The sequence below is a fragment of the Dermacentor albipictus genome, chromosome 8, assembly GCF_038994185.2.
Source record: "Dermacentor albipictus isolate Rhodes 1998 colony chromosome 8, USDA_Dalb.pri_finalv2, whole genome shotgun sequence".
Classification (NCBI taxonomy): Eukaryota; Metazoa; Arthropoda; class Arachnida; order Ixodida; family Ixodidae; genus Dermacentor; species Dermacentor albipictus.
The window spans coordinates 56,809,851-56,831,520 of record NC_091828.1 but is presented as its reverse complement, the minus strand read 5'-3'; the positions used below and the strand labels follow the sequence as shown (position 1 = coordinate 56,831,520).

Sequence of the window (21,670 nt, the reverse complement as noted above, 5' to 3'; positions counted from 1 at the left end):
GAAGATAATTCTTTCCCTGAACAGCACGCAATTCGAACAACCTGCCCGCTTAGGCTGTGTCATCGTCAAGTGTTTCTTCATTCTTAAATGCGACATCGAAGCTACCAGCCATCCTTTGAACTTTAACTTTTTTTCACGTATTCCACCTAATCTATTAGCAACTACTCGAGCGTTATCACCACTGTAAGTGCCTGATTCGCGTTTTTCACAGCAGTGAACAGTGCTCAGTTCGGTTATCTGCGAACACTTGCTCAATGTGTTGATCTCTTTCTTGTCTTCATCTTTCCTTTAGCTAAACTCAGCAGTTCTGGACTTTCGCCCTCAAACGCTGCACACTTCCAAATCATTGCTGTATTCCCTTTGTTTTCTGAACATTAAATTTCTGTTTACATTTCGCGTCTCCGTTGTTTCGTCTTGTTCTTACGCTCCTTTGTAGTTTCCTTGTACTGGAAAACGTACTGTAAAATGCCGTATCGGCTATTTCACCACTCACTCCTGCCTACGCGTTCTCGCACACAAGCGGGCCGTACTTAATGAATAAATAAATGGACGAATTAATTAATTAATATTTATTTATTTATTTAGTTAGTTAGTTATGAATTAATTGCTACTGTGTTCCTAATTGTTATCAATCGTTGATGCTGACAACCCGGACGTTATCAACTATCTGCCAGGCATGACTTGTAAAGTCTACCTGGCCGCACGGCAGTAAATGCACTATCGAAGAACCGTAAAGATGTGGCAGAAAGCGCAGCAGAAGGTTGAAAATCTTGCTCACTACTCTGCTTCTGAACCTACCAAGCAGTAAACGAAGAAGCACCATTAAAACAAAATTTTTGTGTCAATTATAATGTAAACATAACGCTACAATCTTATAGAGCGAAGCACATATCATTTTCGAGCATTGTGCTTACAATATGGAAGTCCCACAACGTTGCGTCAATGGGTGCTTCATTTATCCGTCAGATCTTTCGTCTTTTTATTAGTTAGCAAGTCACTCGGAAAGATTGGTGACATCATATTATAAGCATTTCCTTACGTTTGTTGCTAGGTCATGAACGTGAGATACTCGGACAAGGCGAGGGCACAACGACCAAACAAAAAAGTGCTTTAAGTGTGTTACGCGCGTTGAAGTCGTGTGCAGTGGAAATAGAACAAGTTATGCTATACTTGGATCCTTTTCATGATTCTTATAGATAGTGTTCTCTAGTCTACCATGTTGCAGTCTGCTTTGTGCTCCTTATATTTATGAATTTATCATGAACGGATTCACTGCATTGTTCCAAAAAAGGTTTATGAATAATATTCCTGCAATATGATTATAAGTCAATTTTATCGCCTACCTTTACGCTGGAGTCCACTCCAATTGTACCCATATTGGCCTTGACTCCACAAAGATACGCTGTAGCCGAGTTGGCTGAGTCGGACGTTTGTGTGTCTAGTCCGTACGTCTTTGATAAGGACACATATGGAAACTTTTCCCAAGAAAGAACAGTCTCTTCGCCACTGTTGTTCCTCGTGATTTGGCCCTTGTAGATTCTAGCAGCAGTGACCGTGCTCACGCCCATTCCATCTCCCAAAAAGAGCACCACGTATTTTGCGCGATTCTTGTTTACGGTGGTGTTCAAAATCTTCTCGATTTTCAGCTTTCCCAAATTACTCCAATAAGTTCTGTTTGCTGGAAAGAAGCGCAGTAAATTACTGTCAATTGACAAATTTTTATACACAGCATTGTTACATAAAGACAGCTTATTAACGTGCACTGCACAGAAAGTGAGTGGTTACGCTCTGAACATCCTAATGTATAAACAGAAGGTATTTATATCATCCCACCGAACAGTGCTATTGCTTTCTTAGATCAGAAATGAAGAATTCAGGACGACAATAGGTGTTCTCTAAGAGGTACGCACCTGCACATAACCTGGTCCTATCACTGGGTTCGGTCATGCACTAACGTTACTTAAAAAGTTGTACTTCGAAAAAGCGCTTTATTTTAAGGGCTATGAAAGCTGGCCTGGCTATGTCCAAGTACTTGAAGGCCACAAAAGAAGGCTTCTTGTCGTGAGGAGCATTCCAGGTCTTATATCCCATTCGTAGTTGGTTTACTCTACGAAGTTCCGCATACATGCAGAAGAGTCTATATCGGACAAGGAGTGCTTTGCATCAGTCATCCAGCATGGAAACATCAGGTTCCTACTAAGACGAAAGCGGTGTCATGTTTGCCGGCACATTGTTCATCCTGTGCCTCCGAGCCTTTGCTTCCTAGTGTCCGCACTCTGGGTAAGAGTGGAGACATGAGCGTGCGCAAGTTAGTGGCTGATATTCATATTAGACGAAATTGCGCGCATCAGCGACACATTTATGTTGTTTCGTGGGCTCCTGAGTAACGAGCCACAGGCTATCGGTTCCTCGGTGGCCACTCTGTGTCGTGTCACTAAGTTATGAGGTGACGCAACACGTCCGTGAAAGGAGAGCCATTGTGCGTGTTGACTACAAAGGCAAAACAATGGAAGGACCACGGCGGTATGACGACGGCAACAAAGTTCACGACGTTGCTGAAATATTTACACGACTGAGCAGACATGACGATCAGTACGAAGGCATGATTATGTGTACGATTGCATGGCGAATACAATGGCGTCATGAAGACAACGCATGGCGACAATCACATTCACTAGCTCTAACATATTAGATTTAGTGTTCTTGAGCAGTAATTTCCCTTATCATGACGCGAATGTAGAAGTTCTTGAAGGTCTGCCTGACCACAAACTAATAATGTGTTCCGTCCTGTTTCATTACACTACACCCTCATCCCGAACAATAACATTTCCTGACTACAGCCGAGCTGACGAAACTGGCATACTCTACACATTATCTGAAGAGCTATCATTGTTCCGTCAACTCTCAGATGACACTAATACCGATATGGAAATTCTATGACATAGGTTTAAAAATATTCTATCATATTGTATTACTAATTTCGTTCCTACTAAGACTAAAATAACGCGAAAGAATAATCCTTGGATTACTCGAGCTGTAATTCATGCCAAACGGAAGGTCCGGTGACTGAAAAAAACGCAACGACGCCACTCATCAGAACGAACAGCCGAAAAATTAGCATTAGCCACTAACAATTTAAAATCTAAAATCAACATAGCTAAAGCTTTCTATTTTTAAATACGCTAACAAATTTCCTAGAAGATTCTCCCCAGAAATTCTGGCGTTACTTAAATCCTAAAGTACATAATGACAGTCATCCGTCCTCGGAGGAAAATTGAAATACTGCAACTACACTGAATAACTATTTTTGTTCTATTTTCACTACAGACGATGGAAATGCACCCCGCAATAGCCCCTGCACCGGCAAGCAACTAGGGCCCCTTACTGTAACTGAAGCTGGAGTCTTAAACCTACTGCTAAATTTAGACACTAAAGAAGAATCGGGGCCTGATAACATTTCTAACACATTCCTGCGCAGATATGCCGAGTGGATTGCGAAGTCTTTAGTAATACTCTTTAACAAATCCCTGTGATCCTGCGCCCTTCCTAAAGAATACAAAACAGCGAAAACAACACCAATACATAAATCAGGAAGCAAGTCAGATCCTTCAAACTTCAGACCAATCTCACTAACCAGCACAATATGCAAGCTACTTGGACACATCATCTTAAAGCACATAACAACCTATCTAGAAGATAACCAAATTCTAACACCTTTCCAGCATGGCTTTCGAAAGGGACTTTCTACCGTTACTCAACTAATTGAACTCGTGCATGACGTAACCACCTCTATTGATCACCAGAGCAAATTGACCTTAATTTCCTAGATTTTTCGAAAGCGTTCGACCATGTGTCACACCCAAAACTTATTAGGAAACTTGAACTAACTGTAGGAACTGGCCCAATTTTAGACGGGATTACTGATTACCTCACTAACCGTACTCAGTTTGTCGTAATTAACAGCGAGAAATCCGTAACAGCTGATGTCACATCAGGTGTACCACGAGGAAGCGTCTTAGCCCCAATAGTATTCCTAATTTTTATAAACGATCTTCCTGCTAACATCTTTAACACCACTAGACTTTGTGCTGATGACTGCGTGCTATATCAAGAAATTAACTCTGTCGTCGACCATATAGCTTTAAATAACGCCATAGCATCAGTAACCAAATGGTGTGAAGATTGGCAGATGACTATTAACGTTAATAAATCTGTTGTATTATCTGTAACTAGGAAGAAACATAGATCACTCTTTCAGTACACACTAAACAGCATTCCTCTTACTTCGGTCTGTGAATACAAATACTTAGGCATATTACTAACCTCTGACCTCAGATGGGATGCTCACGTTAACAAAGTCACGGCAACCGCACTAAAACAGTTATTTTTCATTAATAGACGCCTCAGACTAGCACCATCTGATATAAAGTTACTAGCATATAAAACATTTGTCAGACCGGTACTAGAGTATGCAAACGTAGTTTGGTTTCCTTTCACTAATAAACTGTTTAAAAAACTTGAAGGCGTTCAGAGAAAGGCCGTCAGATACATTTTTAACAAACATAGGTTAGCAGACTCGCCGACAGAACTACTCATACAAGTCGGGATGCTAACCCTCCAAAACAGAGCAAAACTAGCGCGCCTTAAAACCATTTACCAACTCATAAATAATCAATTAAATCTGGATACCTCTCGATACATAACGAAATCTCAAACGAGGAAAACACTTCATAACCCCCCACACACACTAAACGAGTATTCATTCCGCACTGACACTTTCAGGTATTCTTTCTTTCCACAGACTATACGCTATTGGAACGCTTTGAACGTGGGCTCTGTTAATAGTTCATCACTAACTGCTTTTATCATGCTTGTTGAAAACGATCTACTTACATCTCAGTAATTATTTTTGTGTACTGTCAGTATCACTTTCTTACTACCTTTGTTTTGCATTTTAACACAATTATCTGTCCAACCCAAATCTTGCAGGGTGAACCTGATTGTATATTTTTTACTGCTACTCATGTATAAGTTTACTCTGTGTATTAATGTGTATTTCTAAACCGTTATTATTGTCATGTTTGTATGTAAGTGTACTTTTTTGAATGCCCTTTTTGTTACGATTCCTGACGGGATTGACAGTATTGAATAAATAAATAAATAAAATAATATAAAAGAGAACCACTCACCTCTTATGATTTTCGAAAACAGGAATGGAGCAGTGCCGACATGCGCTGGCTCAAAGAGCAGCCATCTTGATTATGGCACGAGGCATCAAGGCAGTACCGCAAACAGCGCGTCGTGCGTGACATATGAGAAAAAATGGCGTAATAAAAAACAAATTTTTTATTTTATAGTATTAATGCAGTTATAATAATATTAAACGGTTATATTTTAGTTTTGAATCGATTAGGTGAGATGAAGAAGAACCGAAAATTTTTGTTTTCTTTCTTTTAACAGGTTTCTCTCATAGAGCATTCACAGAAAATTTCCGCAAATTTTCTTTAAATTACCAGCTTTTTTACAGTGTATATATAGGCTAAATACAGGCTTCGTCATTACTCTATTGTTGAGTTGTCACTGACTCTGTTTTAAACGTCCCCGTTGTTTAGAGCTACAAGCAAATGCAACGCAGAGCAAGACTGTATTTTTACGTGGCTTCATTCCTGTTAGGTCGAAGTAAAGCTAACGAACCAACGCGCACGAAGCATTCAAGATGGGAACCTTGCAAATGACGTCACATCTAGCAAACGTGGTATCGCAATGCTACTCAGGCTTAGGAAGCGTCATGGAACTGATTGGGAAAACACACGCATGAAGTAAGCGTCCAAAAAGTATCCCCAACTCACGCATCATCGTTAAAAGATTGAGAATGTAGATATGTATATACCATTGTAATAACAATGACCTTAAAGCAGAGCTAATGGCACATCTATCAAGAAAAATAAAAATAAAGGCACATTTTTATAGTTGTCAATGAGGACAGAGGATGAATAGTAAATGCCGAGGGGCATATCGCGTCTGCGTTAACTCAAAGCTCAACTTGTTTTACTTCAGCAGGCAGCGGTGTGAATCACCGTCTTAGCCAGGACAATGCACGATTTGTGCAAATGAACTGCTAACTCAATTATTAATTCGAAAGTATTATATGTGTCATGAGCCAGAAAAGCCGGTGTGAGCTCGGTAACTTACTTTACAGCGCAGCTCTTAGGCGCCCATTGCTGCGACGAGTGTCGGCGTCGGTGTAACTGAGCGGACGAGCACAGCGAAAGATGAAAGCAAACGCGGAGTGCAGCGGAACCATAGGCAGGTTGCGAACGTAGTTCCCGCGCCTACTAGGGCGCTCCTCGCGGCGGCGAGCGCGGAACCGGCAGGGGACGACCGGCCCGCTTGCGTTCAGAAAGTCTGTCTGTGCACTGTTTCGCACGTAGCTGTTGCCTTTTCTGAGCAACGCCGAAGTGCAACCCGAGCTGTTGAGTAGTGGGCTGCAACAACACGCACACCAACTCACGAGGAACCAAGTTTTACAGGTTTCCAAGCCTATCGTATGAAGCAGAACGACGTCAACTCTGGATAGCGCTTGTCCGACGGCATAAGCTGTTTTATGTTCCGGCGTTATGCCAAGTGCGTTAACGCTGAATTCTTTGCTTTTACAGCAACGATGGCCGCAACGGGACACCTGCAGTTGGTACCAGGATATGCAGCAAACAAAGTAGTTTGTTTGCACACTGCACTGCAGTAAAGCTGTGCAACTCATCCCCAATCCTCTTCCATTCAAACAGCGCTAGGTCTTGCTGAGAGCTTTGAGGAGGGGTTGCAGCTGGCTGAGCTGGCGTACACCCTTCTGCGCCCAGCATATCAACTAAGGGGCAGTTGAGATCACCAAAATTTTTGACGAGGTGGTTTATTGGAACATCCTTTGCAAGCACTGTAAAATCGCAACATAAAAGCATCGCACTTTCAGTAACTTGGGCGAAAATATTTTCCCAGCGTAGCCTAACACAACTGGTAAGTTATTCACCTTTATTTGTGTTTGGGGAGAGCAACGTTAGAATACCTCGGGTAGGTCTTACGAGTCGTTCGTACACCCCACGTTCTTGGATGAGATGTTTTGGATTCGCATTTGCCGTTCTGTACGTACAGGGAAACTACCGCGGCGTCCTTGCTCTTCCCTGCGATGCCAGCACGGCAGTCGCAGCTCCCCGCTAGGATTTGTGCGCTGTCGCCGATGTTCAAGAATCAATACACCTATAATTTCATGCGTCCACACCTCAGATAACGAAGTAATTTACGCTGAGCTTCACGCATCACGCTGATGCGTTATTTTTCCTTTGCGGAATACACTAGCAGTCACTTTCGATCAGTGCGAGTTCAACACTTTTTTTCTCGTCGTAGACGTGCCCCACTTCGAATAGACGACTTCCTTTCTCTAAATTCTTTTCCTGAAAAAAGCTGTCAAGGTCTTGTAATTCCCGAAACCCGGTTAAAATTAATATCCGCACGCTGTTTCGCGCCCTCGCTACCGTTTGACAGGGCGCCAAACACGCAGCGCGAGCTGCTGACGCCGTGAGTAATATTACCGCATTCGCGCAACTATTCGTCAGATGGCGCTAGGGGTCGGAAAGACAGGGCGCCGCCTAGCACTTGCAACGTACACATAAGGTGGAAAGCGGTGGAGGGTATGGCGAAAGCATGAGAATAAACGCGCAATGCAGCGACGATGACTACAAGATGGCGCCAGAGTAGCGCGCGTCGACTCGGAGGTCTGTCGACATCTGCTGCTGAATCGCGCCCACGCGTCCAGCACGCGCTGGCTCTCGCAATGTCGAGATCAGCGAGGCAGTCACGCCGCACTTCGCTACATTTGCAACGCGCCGCACGAAACAGATTGTCTGCGCCAGCCAATATATCGCGAAATGGAAACACGCATGCACCTGCACTTATATTGTAACGTAGATTGGAGACGGAGTGTTACAAAATAGACGTTTCTCTTTAATGGTGGGCCAGAAGAATACCGTGCATTACGCACTTCAAGTAGTAAATTCAAGGCGCAGAAGACCAGGACTCAAGAAGAAGAACACAAACGACAGGAGCGGCGCCTCAATGGAGAACGCGTTGTATTCTCGAGGCGGCAAGTTGTGCAGATCCCTCAGCACTTCCAGAGAACTACGCATCAGGAAAGGGTCGTCGCCCACCACGTTTCCCAGATGTGTCTCAAGGTACTGGCTAACAAGACGTTGCCATGTTCCCCTTTCTGAAACAATGGTGCGCAGCGGACATTCAGGCTTGTGTGTCTTCAGAGTGAAGAAGATCTCAAGAAACCTCCCTTTTTCATCCTTTGGCATGTTGTGCAGGTTTTCTAAATTCATTTATCCCAAAAGTTTGTGTTCTTCTTGAGTCCTGGACTTCTGCGCCTTGCATTTACTACTTCAAGCATGAACCAACTAGCCTAAGCAAGAGTTTTACTTACGCACTTCATCGTCTTTCATGGCACCGACCTTTGCGCTCGCCGTTCTGCGGTGCGGGAGCCCCACAGCTTTATGTCAATTGCCCCCATGCGAAAAGCGACCGTCTCGGTCGCGTCACAAAGTTCTTTCAGCGACATGAAAAATGGAGCTCCTCAGGTGCATCTCGGCGTTCACGCACGCGCATAATTTGGTTTCATGCGCACTACATGAACATCAGCGCGAGGACGACGACGGAGCGAACCGGGGTCAGAAGGGCAGGGGAGGACTTCCTAGGTCACGTCACTCAAGTGGCGTGTAACCTTGTGGGGAGCAAAATACCGGCGGATCAACTTTTCCGAGAGTCCACGGCAACGGACGGTCGTCCAGACCCACACGCAGGCGCCGGTATTGTAATGGACGCCGCCTCGACCCTGGTTTTATCGAAGGGTGCCGGTATGCTGTTGGCTCCTGATACGGTGCTGAGCAAGCTGGCGTGCCTCTTCGGCTCTTTGTACAAACTCGTCCGCATGTTTGCTGGTCAGGCTATTAAAAGCCAGAGGTAGCATGGCGTGAAGTGCTGACGTGACGTGGCACCCGTATACAAGTTCGAACGGCGTAAACTGTGTTGTCTCCTGTACAGCAGTGTTACACGCGAAAGTCACATAGGGTAAAATCTCATCCCACGTCTTGTTCTGTACGTCGACATACATGGAGAGCATATCAGCCAGCGTTTCGTTAATCCATTGGTTTGAGGTTGATGCGCTATGTTCTTGCGGTGAGAGCTATGCGTCAGCTGGAGAACCGCTGTAGATGCTGTACCGTGGTCTGTGATGACAACAGACGGTGCACCATGTCGTAGGACGATGTGGCGTACAAAGAACTTCGCCACTTCATACGAGTTTGCTTGAGGTATAACTTCGGTTTCGGCGCACCGGGTTGGATGGTACTGGCCGGGATTGCTGGCGTCAGTATGAATTTCAGTGTCAGCGTCTTCGTCGAAATGAGCAAGTATTGGGGCCTCTTGCAAACGCTTGCGCAATTCATTGAACGACTGCTGCTGCTCGCCCGCCCAAATAAAAGGCTCATCGTCGCATGTAAGCCGTGCCAGAGGCTCAGCAATTCTCGAGAATCCCTCGACGAAGCGCCTATATTATGCGCACAAACCAAGGACGCGTTGGACATCCTTCTTGTCTGTGGGTGGTGAAAACTCGGCGACGGCAGCTAACTTGTCGGAGTCTGGTCGGACGCCTTGAGGACCAACGACATGGCCAAGAAATTTGAGCTCTTGGAACACAAAGTAGCATTATTCAAGCTTGATGGTGAGGCCGGAAGAATGGATCGCAGCGAGGACACTCTTCAGTCGTGCGAGTTGTTCGTCAAACGTGCTCGAGAACACGACGACGTCGTCCAAGGATACGAGGCAGGTTTGCCATTTGAGTTCAACAAGCATGGTATCCATCATCCGCTGAAAGGTGGCAAGTGCGGAACAGAGACCGGAGGGGAGAACTTTGAACTCGTAAAGCCCGGCAGGTGTAACAAACGCTGTTTTTTCACGATCCTGTTAATCAACTTCGATTTGCCAATACCCTGAATTAAGATCCAACGAAGAAAGAAACTTGTCATGTTGTAGACTAGCCAGTGCGTCGTCGATGCGTGGCAATGGATAAAAATCGCGCTTGGTGACACGGTTCAGCTTTCTGTAATCTACACAGAAGCGTAGTGTGTTGCCTTTCTTTCTGGCACTACAGGGGAGGCCTACGGGCTGGAGGAGGGCTGGATCACGTGGTCTTGGAGCTTCTCTTTCACCTGATGCTTGATCGCTTCCCTTTCCACTGGAGACACTCTGTAGGGATGCTGACGAACGGGACGTGCGGGCTGGTCCGTAATGATGCGGTGCTTTGTGATGGACGTGCGCCGAACTTTGGATGACGTTAAAAACAGTCCGCAAATTCATTCACGAGGCTCAGTAGACGATCTTTCTGGTGGTCTGGCAGAGCGCTGTTAACCTGAGTTCGTTATTCTAGGCTGGGTAACACAGATTGCTGAGACGATGCGGTTTCCAATCTGGAAATGTCAATGACATCAGTGATTTCGCGAAGGAATGCGATTGTCGTTCCTCGCGGTACATCCCGTTATTCATTGCTAAAGTTTGTTAGCAAAACGACTGAACATTTGTTTCGCACCTGAAGAAGCCGTCTGGCTATACAAATGTGGCGCTCAAGAAGCAGGTGCGTGTTCGCCTCAGCAGTTCCTCTGGCGTCGTACTCCATGTAACATCGGACAAGGGTAAGCACGCTGCTCTTGGTTGGCAACTTGACGTGATCGTCAGCTACGCGAAGCGCGACTTCATGGTCGTTGTCATTACGGTTCGCCATGGCTTGCGTAGTAGCGAAGCTGACTCTAGACTTTTGCAGGTCGATGATGGCACCGTTCGCCTGAAGTAAATCCACGCCGACTATAATGTCCTTTGAACATTCAGGAAGAATGACGAAGTCGCCGATGTACTTGAATCCCCGACATATCCAGCTTTTCTGGACACGTACCAACTAGCGCCCCAAGCGGCCCCGGCACGAAGCTAGCGCGTTTTCAATGGAACGAGCGGGTTTTTCGCGAATAACAAAAGCTGCAGGTCGATTATTGAAAAACGCAGGCGACAAACGTGTTCTGGAAGACAATCCACACGAGCCAAATGCAGTGATCACGCTATGGCACGTAAGAATTTTGTTCCCACAGCGGTTAAAGGTTTAGCAATGGGAGCCTATGGAAACGACGAAAATTTGTACTCGATTTTCGAGGCACGAACGGTGCCTGTAATTAACCTACGACGTCTATCGTAATACGCAGTGCAGCGTATGTAGTCCGGAGACTCAGCTTTCGATTGATGCCTATCTCGACTCTCCACACATGGCGCAACATTGTTCCCAAAAGCGTTTTTTGAAACACTGTCGTGAAAATTCACGTGGTATCTATAAAAACATAAGCGTAACACAGGGCGAAGCCTCGGAAGCCGTGGCCGAGCGGTAGAATCGCGCGCACCTTTCGTCTCCCTTCGCGGTAGCCGCGGTTCGATTCCCGCTTCGCACTTTTTTTTTTAAGCCGCATAGGGCCTAGTTTTATAGTCTGTCACTAGATGGCAGAAACACAAAATCCAATATTTGCTTTCGGTTCTGGTTTTGCAGCGTTGCAGTTTCTTTTTTTTTTTTAGAAGCCGCATAGGACTTAGTTTTACAGTCTCCCAACAGATGGCAGAAACACAAAGCTCATGGTTTGCTTTCGGTTCTAGTTTTCCAGTGGTTCTCTTGAAATATTATGTTTTCTATTTTCCTTCCTAAAACATAGCAGTGTTGTGTTCATTAGTTAGGTCACCGCATTTATGAATATTTTATTCATTGGACATCATAACTAGAAGCTTGCGCATAGCTTTGTGTTATGCAAAAAAAAAAACACTTTAGTGCTTTGTAGCGTGGAACCTGGGAGAACAAAATGGCTATTCTTATTGCGTTCTTCTGGAAGGTCCGTTTTCACGACTTTCGCCTGTCCTTAATGGCACATACTCCGAGCGAATTAGGTCCACCTGGGCCACAATGCCACCCGGTGGCCAGTGCCATTCCTATGCAACATTCGTGCGGAACAAAGGGTCTGCTAAGCTGAGTCGCTGCCCGAACGTTAACTATTTCTAAAGATTCATTCAAATAAAAAATGCGCCAACTAGGAGAAGACGTGCAGCGTGTGGATTAATAGCTACTGTTAATGTGTTGCCTACAGCCAAGTGGTATGAATATGTAGGTGTGCCCGTAAAAAATCCATTTGAATAAATGTCCCGTGTTGTGGCTGCCCCGGTCGCTCTACAGAGAAGCTAGCTTGGCTAGCCGTCAGTATTTAGGATCAACACATGGCGTCGCTCGTTCGGTGCAGTTGCTTTTAATGCGCAGCATTCGTTGTCGATTGCTTTTAATGCGCAGCATTCGTTGTCGAGTACCCCAGCAATTTGGTAGCAAAATCGTGCAAAATCGTGTCTGTAACGCCAAAAAACTTGACGCATTTCCCATATGAATACATAGGTCTTCATAAAAAGGGTTGGGGTGGCCAACTTGAAATTGGAAGTGCCAACAGCATCAATTTGGGCGTGATACAGGGATGGGCCAAGCTGAATTTGGTAGTGATATGGGAGTGGCCCAACCTAAATTTGGGGTGAAATGGTAATGAGTCAAACTGAATTTGAGCCTGATATGGGGGTGGCCCAACCTAAATTTGAGGTGATATATGGGTGGGTAAGCCTAAGTTTGGGGGAATATGGGGGGTGGGCCAGCCTGGATTTGGGGATTATACGGGGGTGGGAGAACCTAAATTTGGTGGGATATGGGTAGTGGGACACCTTAACCATGGGGGTGACATGGGGCTGGGCGAAGCTGAATCGGGGGTGTAATGGGGATGGGCTAACCTAAATGTGGGATTGATTTGCGGTGGGCCATCCTAAATTTGAGGTGATAGAGGGGTGGGCCAGGCTAAGTTTGGGGCTGATATGGGGGTGGGCCAACCTGGATTCGGGGATGATATGGGGGTGGGCCAACCTAAATTTGGGGTGACATTGGGACCGGCTAACCTGACCACGGCGGTGATGTGCGGCGGCGCCAAGCTGAATTGGGGGGTGATATATGGGTGGACTAACCTTAATTGGTGTGTGATTTGCAGTGGGCCATCATAAATTTGAGGTGATCGAGGGGTGGGCCAGCGCTAGTTTGGGGCGGATATGGGGGTGGGCCAACCTCGATTTGCAGGTGGTATTGGAGTGGGCCAACCTAAATTTGGTGGTGTTGTGGAGGCAGCACAATTTGTATTCGGGGGTGATATGGGGTTGGTCCTACCTAAATGTGGGGGCAATCTCGAGGTCGGCCAATCTGAATTTGGGGGCGATATGGGGGTGGACAAGCCTAAATTTTGGGGTGCGCCGACTCGAAATTTGGACGTCGATTTACGGAAATTCGTGCGTGCATGCACCAACTTGAAAATTAGAGGTGGCCCAATTGAAATTTGGGATTGCGATTTGAGTTTAAGAGGAAGCTTTAGCTCGGGCCCAACTCCGACGCGGCGTATTCAAATACATGTAAAACGCAAAAACGTTTTTATGAGATAACCCCTGGACCGATTTTGATGAAATTTGTTGCATTTGAAAGAGAAAGTTAAATTCTAGTGACTGTTGTAGCGGAATTTCTATTTAGGGCTTGAATTTTCTTGAAACGATTTTCAAATATTTTACCGTTTGAAAAAAAATAGAAGCACGATGTTTACAAATTCATAGCTCTGCATAAAGAATTCACATCGCGGTTCTGTAAACGGCATCCATTAGATCATTCAAAGCGGACAAATTCAATATGTCATTTTACATCTTACATGAATTTGTTACGTTGGTTACGACGGTTTTGCAAAAGTTGTATTTCCCTATGATTAAAATTTTTTTATATTCATGTGTAACATATCAATTTTGTCCGCTTTGGATGTACTACTAGATGCAATTCACAGAATTGTATTATCATATTTAGTGGTTGAGTTACAGAGTTGTTAAGTTCATAGTTTCGTTTTTTGAAAATTTTCGATTTTCGGCAATTTTTAACGAAAAATTGACAACCTAACTCAAGAATTCGAAACCAACAGTCACTAGATTTTAAGTTTTTCTTTTAAATGCAACAAACCTCGTCAAATTTGGTGCAGTGGTTGCCGAAAAAAACGAATTCTCCTTATACATGTATTTAGATAGGAGCACTCGAGCTAAAGCTTCCTCTAAGGCTGGGCGAAAAGAAAATCGGGCGTGGCCGAATTTAAATTTGAGGGGGGTGGGCCAATTTAAATTTGAGGGTGTGCCAACTTGAAATTCGGGGGTGAGCCTACTTAATGTTTGGGGTGGGCCAATTGAAATTTGGGGGCCTGTTTACGAATAGTTAGACAACACCAGTGGTGTTTCTGCATCTTTTTCATCATCGCAAAGTACGTACATTAATAATTGTGAGCCAATACCCCTCAAAGTGAGCTACCACTCGAGCCTTCCCAGCCCACTGAGCTAATAATGTCACAGGAGTGCTCTCATCGTGACGACTGCGACGTTCATTGTGGAGATCCACAAGAACAAATCGCAGATAGAGCTGACCATTTTCACACCAATGTCATTGTTAACACTACTCGCGCGTGCTAGACGTAACACAAGCCTAAAACGATCATAATTCAACTTTCCATTGCACGCTAGTCGACACGCTCTCAGTGCACTATTTCGCCAATCATTGGATAGAGCCTTGCTGGATGTTTTACTGTCGTGTTGCGTCGTTTTTCACGAAGGCCGTCTCCCGAAAAGAGAATACATTTTTGAGATTGACGAGGCAAGCTAGTATATAACTCATACGAAGCAAATGTATAAACGGTTATAGTGATTTTTCAAAAATCAATATAAATAAATAAGATTTCAGATGGTATTGTTTCGACCGGGCATGACAACGAGTTTTTCCCGCCTGTCACAGTGCTTTGACCGAAAACCTAATCATTTTGCTCAAACGTGTTGCCCCAATACTACATGTGCTAAATGTAGAAAAGTGCGGTGCGTGGTCACAGCTTCAAAGCCAGTCTATTTTGTGTACGGTTGTTGATATTGTAGTAATGTGGAGTTTTCTTCTTTATAAGAGCACAAAAAGAAGAATATAACAGATGGTAGCTAAGCGCGAAGTAAATTGGAAGATCTGAAACCAGCAATTATTTTTAATTTGTGGGTTGGTCTTCTCCACCGGTAGATCGCTGTCGGATAACTTCAAAGAATTTTGTTTGTGTGCAACTGCAGCAAAAACGAAAATAATACCATTTCATTGCCAGGACCTCTATGCCCTCCACACACACAAGAAGGACACCAGATAATTGGCAATATCAGTTTATAAACTGACATTGTTTTACTAGTTTCAGTGTAGCGTGGTGCCTGCGGACGGAGTATTTTCTTAGTATCAGTCCAGTGTTAGCAGTGAGCAGCAGTTCGGTCTACCATTCCCATGAGGGCATACTAGCCATTGTAGCGCTTTACTGTAGGACAAATTAAGTGCTAAAAACTTGGTGTGCCTTGTCCTTTCCGCAGGTCGTCCATCCATTCTGTTATGGTGACGATCAACGTTGTGTCCGTCAGGCCTCCTCCTCATTTTTAGCTTCACCATCGCGAGAGTGGACAGAGGAAGGAAGCTTTCTTCACAATCAGCCCCAGTGGGATTTCACCACTCGTAACTCGTAAGGATGCCACTCACATTTCACCACTCGTAAGGATGCTAAGCACATCCTTATTTTCACAATGACTAGAGTACGAAGAAAAAGTAGAGCGTTGGTCGCTATCACTACCATGAACCCATGTCAATGCAGATATAAGTACGTGCAGGGGCTGAGTATGCTAACCTCTCCGCTACCACCTGCTTCCACCACCTTAGATTTTCCAGGCATACCTGCTTCTTGTTTTCATCGCAGACGCATGCAGGGTAAACGCGGATAACTAAAAAATCTCAGTGCCCTTCCACTCTGTGGAGAAACATGATCTGCAAAGCTGTGTATGTGGGTCCCTTAATGGCGAACTGCACCTCCACCGTATGTCGGCCCCGCATTGCACTGTCTTCGGGATCGGCCCACGTATGGGGAGTGCTTAACGCCTGCTTCATCTCCGCCGCGGGTCTCCCCGGCATGGCGTTACATTCGGGATCAGCCCACATATGAGGAGCGCTGAACGCATGCTTCACCACCACTGCGGGTCGGGCCGGTATTACGCTATCTTCGGGATTTGGCTCTACACGCGGACGCGATAGTGGGGAAAGTAGCCTTTAAGAGGAAGCTTTAGCTCTGGTGGTCCTGTCTAAATAAATGTAAAAGGAGAATTCTTTTTTCTCGAAAGCCACTGCATCTAATTTGACAAGCTTTGTTGCATTTAAAACAAAAACTTAAAATCTAGTGTCTGTTCGTTTCGAATTCTTGAATTAGGTCATCATTTGTTTATTCAAAATTGTCAAAAATTGCACATTTTCAGAAAACGAAACCATCAAGTTTACAACTCTCTTTCGGCAATGAAAACTGATATCAAAATTATGTACATTGGATCTAACAGCACATCTAAAGCAGACAAAATTGATATATTACGCATGAATCTCAAAAAATTTAGTAATATGGAAATACAGCTTTTCCACAACCCTTGTTCACAACGTAACGACTTCACGTAAGATATAACTCGGCATATTGGAATTGTCTAATGGATGCTGTTTACAGAACCGCGATATCAGTTCTTGATGTGGAGTTAATAATTTGTAAACTTCGTGCTTGTGTACTTTTCGCACTTTCGAATTGTTGAATATCTTTTACCAAAATTCAGGCCCTAAATAGAAATTCCGCTTCCAATAGTCACTAGAATTTACGTTTCTCTCCCGAATCCAACAAATTTCATTAAAATCGGTCCAGGGGTTATCTAAGAAAAGCGTTTCGGCGTTTTACATCTATTTGAATAGGCCGAGTCGGAGTAGGGCCCGTGTTAAAGCTTCCTCTTAACGACTTCGCTGTAAAAAAAGAGCATAAAAGAATAAAAGAAAACAAGACCGCTGCAGCCATCAATATCGCCGGCTCAGATTTCGTCATGATGGCACCGTCCCCATCGGCACGGCTCCGTGAGCAGCTACCAAGCTGTTCACTTTCGTTATCTTCCTTCCCTCGGCGGCAGCGCATTGTCTTGATGCCAGCGACGCGCTAAATCTGCACCATCATTGCGTCATGCATCACTCCTGCGACCAAGCAAGCTTTCTGCGGCACACGTACAATGCCGCATTGACACCAAAACTTTAAACTGCTTGCTTTCGAGAAAACAGCATGAATAAAAATGGAACGTGACTATAAGGCCACGGGGAATATGTTCGCGGGGCAATACTATTGATGACAGCATCCCGAAAGGCTAGATGTGGTCAGGTTGACTTTACAGGTTTGGAAGGAATGACTGACGGTCTAGTTGCTTCATTATCACATAAAGAACAGCGCTTAAGGTTAGCGCAGTTTGTGTGTGGTTCCCCTTTTGTATCCCGTCGTGAACTGCTGTTCTTTCTGTCGCTTTACAGATGTTCCTTTTATGTGTCAGTTACGCCTTCCAAGAGTGTTTACTTGGAAAATTTTTGTTCGCATGGCTCTTACAGAAGCATGTTTAGTCGAAAGTTTTTCGATTGGCTGCATAATCTCGTGGACGGGCTCCAAACTGCTCACTTTCTTTAGCCACGTAAGAACCATTACTGAAAATTTAATTAACGTAGCTTTGTTAATTACGCAAACAACTTCTCAACTTACTCCGCATCTAGAGATTACCAATCTGAACACTCGAATGATAAAATGATGTTAACATTGTTTGTATCATTTCAATAGTTTTGTTTCGTGCAGTTAAAAGCAGCCGGCATATTGATGGTGTTGTAGACTTCTTATAAAGTAAGTGTGAAAGCTTGGACAGGTTATCTTGACACAAATCAACTTCATGAGCTTAAGCGCATGTGTCAAACCTTGCACGACTGCCTTTACAGCCGATTCTCATATATTACACAAGACGCACCTCAGCGTTACGGTACATCCCACAAGGTGTGCGAGAACATTGTGCGCGCTCCCGATTAGGTTCCTGAGTGTTGGTGGCATCAGGCTCGGTTTCCTGGCATCATATGGAATAAAAACTGTTGCCTGGAGGAAAGCATAGGGTACATTTTCAGTACTTTGTAACATATGAATCAGCACGGATGTGTACGTTAGAACGAAAAGTACTGAAATATTAAGATGAGGATTTCGCTGGATGTATTTTAGCTGTGTAAAGATAAGATCTAAAGAAAAAATACTGTGATTTTGTGACAATTAATGCTGACATGAAATATGAGCTCCGACACAGTACCCGTGGTGGAACTGGCCCCTGAACTATTGGGATACATTGAACCACGATACGCTGGTTTGATAGTTCGCGCTTGAATTTCCTGTATGTCAGTGCCGCTGTGCAGTGTTGGAGGCCCTTTTTAAACGACAAGCACTATTTTTCAGCTAATATTGAAAGCAACTGTATTCTTTTTTTAGGGGGGAGGCTTTTTTTTAGCGTCTAACCACAGTTCCAGAGTTATCAGTTAGCTCAAGATGCGCCTGCATGTGTTTCTAACATCCAGTATGTTGTCACGGATTCAATAGCGAAAGAGCGTTATCTTATCAGATTGCGCGCGTGAAGCGAATACGGGCCTACATTCGCCGTCACATTTGAGGACCCGAGATTGCGCTGTAATGTACGACCATTTCAGTCTGACGAACTGACGCCTTGATCCGTAGATCGGAATCAGAGCAAGCACTTTGCGCGCAGCCATCGTTGCGCTTTGAGCGTTTTCTTTTCCCGCGCAAGCTCACCTTATAATGACTTATATTCGTGACTCACTCTTTGGAAGTGTTTTGTTCTTGACATCCCTACAATGTGAGAGTATAGAGGCGCTCCTTCTTCATTGAGTGAATACTTGGAAACGGACACGGCCTTTTCTTGCGTCTGCGTTTACACACTTCCCGCATCAATTTATTTTTTATGCCCTAATTTAGGAGGCTGTAGAACACAGCAACCTTTTATTAACAGGACGTTTTAATAACACAGAAAATATGAATGCTTATTAGTCGGCTTTCACCTCATGGTAAGGAATTTCAATAAAGATATCTTTATGGTAATTAAAAGCCTATCCTCTTGACAACGTTTAATCTGAGTTCCTCTTTGCAAGCTGATACAGACTTGCAGGTGGTTCGTATCGGGGCCCTCAACATATGTCTAACCGTCAAACAAAGAGTTATTCCGAATGTTTAATTTCAGGAAGGCGTGTTACCCTCCTGTCTTTCATTCCCGTTCGCAAACACGCATAAGACGAAAGTGCTGCATGAAGAGTGTCGTTAGTCAAAACCAACGAGCTAGCGTAACTCACCTCGCTTATATCGCTGTCATTTAGGATTATATACGAAATATATATATTTTATATTGACGCATCACGAATCCAAAAAGAGCTGTCCGTGACCAGCCCAGCTAGGTTTCTTTCATTTCGTACTTCGTAGTAGCGGCTAATAGTAGCTCACGAAGCAGAGCACTGAGTGTGGATATTGCAGAGAAAGTGTTCTATATACTGTCTCGTCACCCACCGAAAATTGCCCGCCGTGCTACTGGCCATTCCTAGAAAATTGTATATGTGACGCCCAGTCATTTGCAACACCGCAACTTTGTTTCGCGATTGGAGAGTCCAGGTGAGAGGCAGGGTGGTTATGTAGATAAAGACACGCTATTTTTTGCAGTAACAGATGAAAGCATGAATGAATGCCTTCATTTATTGAGAAAAAATAAGACCAAGCATCAGTGGAAGCACGTCTCAGCAGATTGGGAAAGAAGCGGGGGACAAAGAGGAAAAGCTGGAGGCCGGGTGGCAGGCGAAGTCGCAGTTTAGGGGCGAGAGAATGTAAGCAAGAGTTGGTGAAACCAGTTGAATTCTAGTGTAGATCTGTGATGTGGCGAGTAAATGATTGGAGTCACCGCCAAGCATCCGTCATTTGCGGTAGTATAAGCACCCGCCGTTCTTGGTAACAAACGTTTACTGAAAACCAATCTTCGCAATTAATTATTCATCAGCCATACCTCGCCACGTATTTCTTAGTGGCAGGGTCAGTGGATTTCAACTACGCTGTCACGACAAGTTACGACTATAACGTGGCGCTTGCGGTTACGGTTGCCATACTCGTGACTCTTACTATTGCGCGAATACTATAAACATGGGTTTACTGCACAAGTTAGTGAACAGACATTTTAGAACCGCGTTTCTCACCTTACATACGCGCAACGCAATCACCATTGCAGCATGTTACGGTGCGCGTCCCTTCAAGACAGAGACAAAAATAAAAGAACGCGTTAGAAGACAGGGTACCGACTTGGGCCTCGTGCCAAACATATCCAAGCCAACAATATTTATTTGATTTCAATACCCTAAAGGCCCAATGCGGGCGTTACGTAGGGGGGGATTCATCAAAGAAACTTAACAATATACAACACAGAATATAAATGGCTGAAGACAGGAATAAACAAGTTAATAAGCCAGGTACAAGTTGACAGGGGAAGAAGTGGTTAGGAACAGGTGCTGAAAAAATGCACATGTAGCAAATCCCACAAAACAAAACAAAAATCGCACCTTCAGAAGTTACAAAACATGCCATCTAACATTCCACGGAACGTTACGGCCCACACGCACACACTGCAAAAAAACGAAAAAAAAACGCACATCATTGTACAGTGGAATGTTCTAAGTATGGGGGGGGGGTACCAAAGAGCTGTTTGAAATGATGATGTTCCAGCGATAGCCGCAATGCTAGAAGGAAGCGAATCCCACTCTTCAATAGCCAGGACCAGAGGTGAGTATTTGTGTCGTTCTGTCCGAGCGAAAATGGGTTTAGTCTTCTTCATGTGATCTAGACGAGCCGGTGTGTGCGGCACCGGGAGAAGATGTGAACTTGCGAATGGTGTGTTGCTGGGTAGAGAGTATGGAAAAAAGATAAACGGCTGAGTTTTCTGCGCATGACCAGAGGCGGGAGACGGAGCGATATTTTCAGTACCGTTACACTTTGATACCGAGAGTAACGGAAAAGGATGAATCGAGCAGCCTTGTTTTGTATAGATTTCAACATGTTAACAAGATAGATATAATGAGGGTTTCAGATCACGGGTGCGTATTCTATCACAGGCTTGATTAGCGCGTTGTATGCGTGTAGTTTTGTATCCTGGTTGGCTTGGCGTAGTCGGCGTTTAAGAAGACAAAGTTTTTTTAAGTCTTTGGTAGTAATCAGTTCAATATGAGTGCTCCAGGATAAATAAGAGCTAAAATTTACACCGAGGTATTTTACCGCCGCTGAAGTTTCAATGATAGTATTATTAACTGTGTGGGCATTAGGAATCGTCTTAGCAGCGGAAGTAAACTTGAGATGTATAGTTGTGTCTGCGTTAATTACCATCTGCCCTACCGCACCAATGAGTTAGCTCATCAAGATCAGTTTGGAGAGCAATGATGTTAACAATCATGCCGTCATTTCTATGCAAAGAGGTTATGTATTTAAACTTCTCGAGTGACAGTCCAATCGGCCACCTACGGGAGCGCTTGAAGCCGCCGGCGGCCATATTGTTAGAGGAAAAGGAATTTGGCTACAGTACGTGGCTGCAA

General features: G+C 44.5%; 2 protein-coding genes across 2 annotated transcripts in view; one reads left to right on the top strand and one right to left on the bottom strand.

The window, feature by feature from the left end:
- LOC139049265 (uncharacterized) overlaps nucleotides 1-21,670 on the bottom strand; it is a 258,184-nt gene that overhangs the window by 145,454 nt on the left and 91,060 nt on the right. The window lies entirely within an intron of this gene.
- The window catches only part of LOC139048437 (cytochrome P450 3A4-like), a 69,547-nt gene continuing 58,516 nt past the window's right edge, over nucleotides 10,640-21,670 (top strand). Inside the window, exon 1 of the mRNA XM_070522827.1 lies at nucleotides 10,640-10,733. The gene's annotated coding sequence lies outside the window, so the exon portion shown is untranslated. The remainder of the gene's footprint in view (nucleotides 10,734-21,670) is intronic.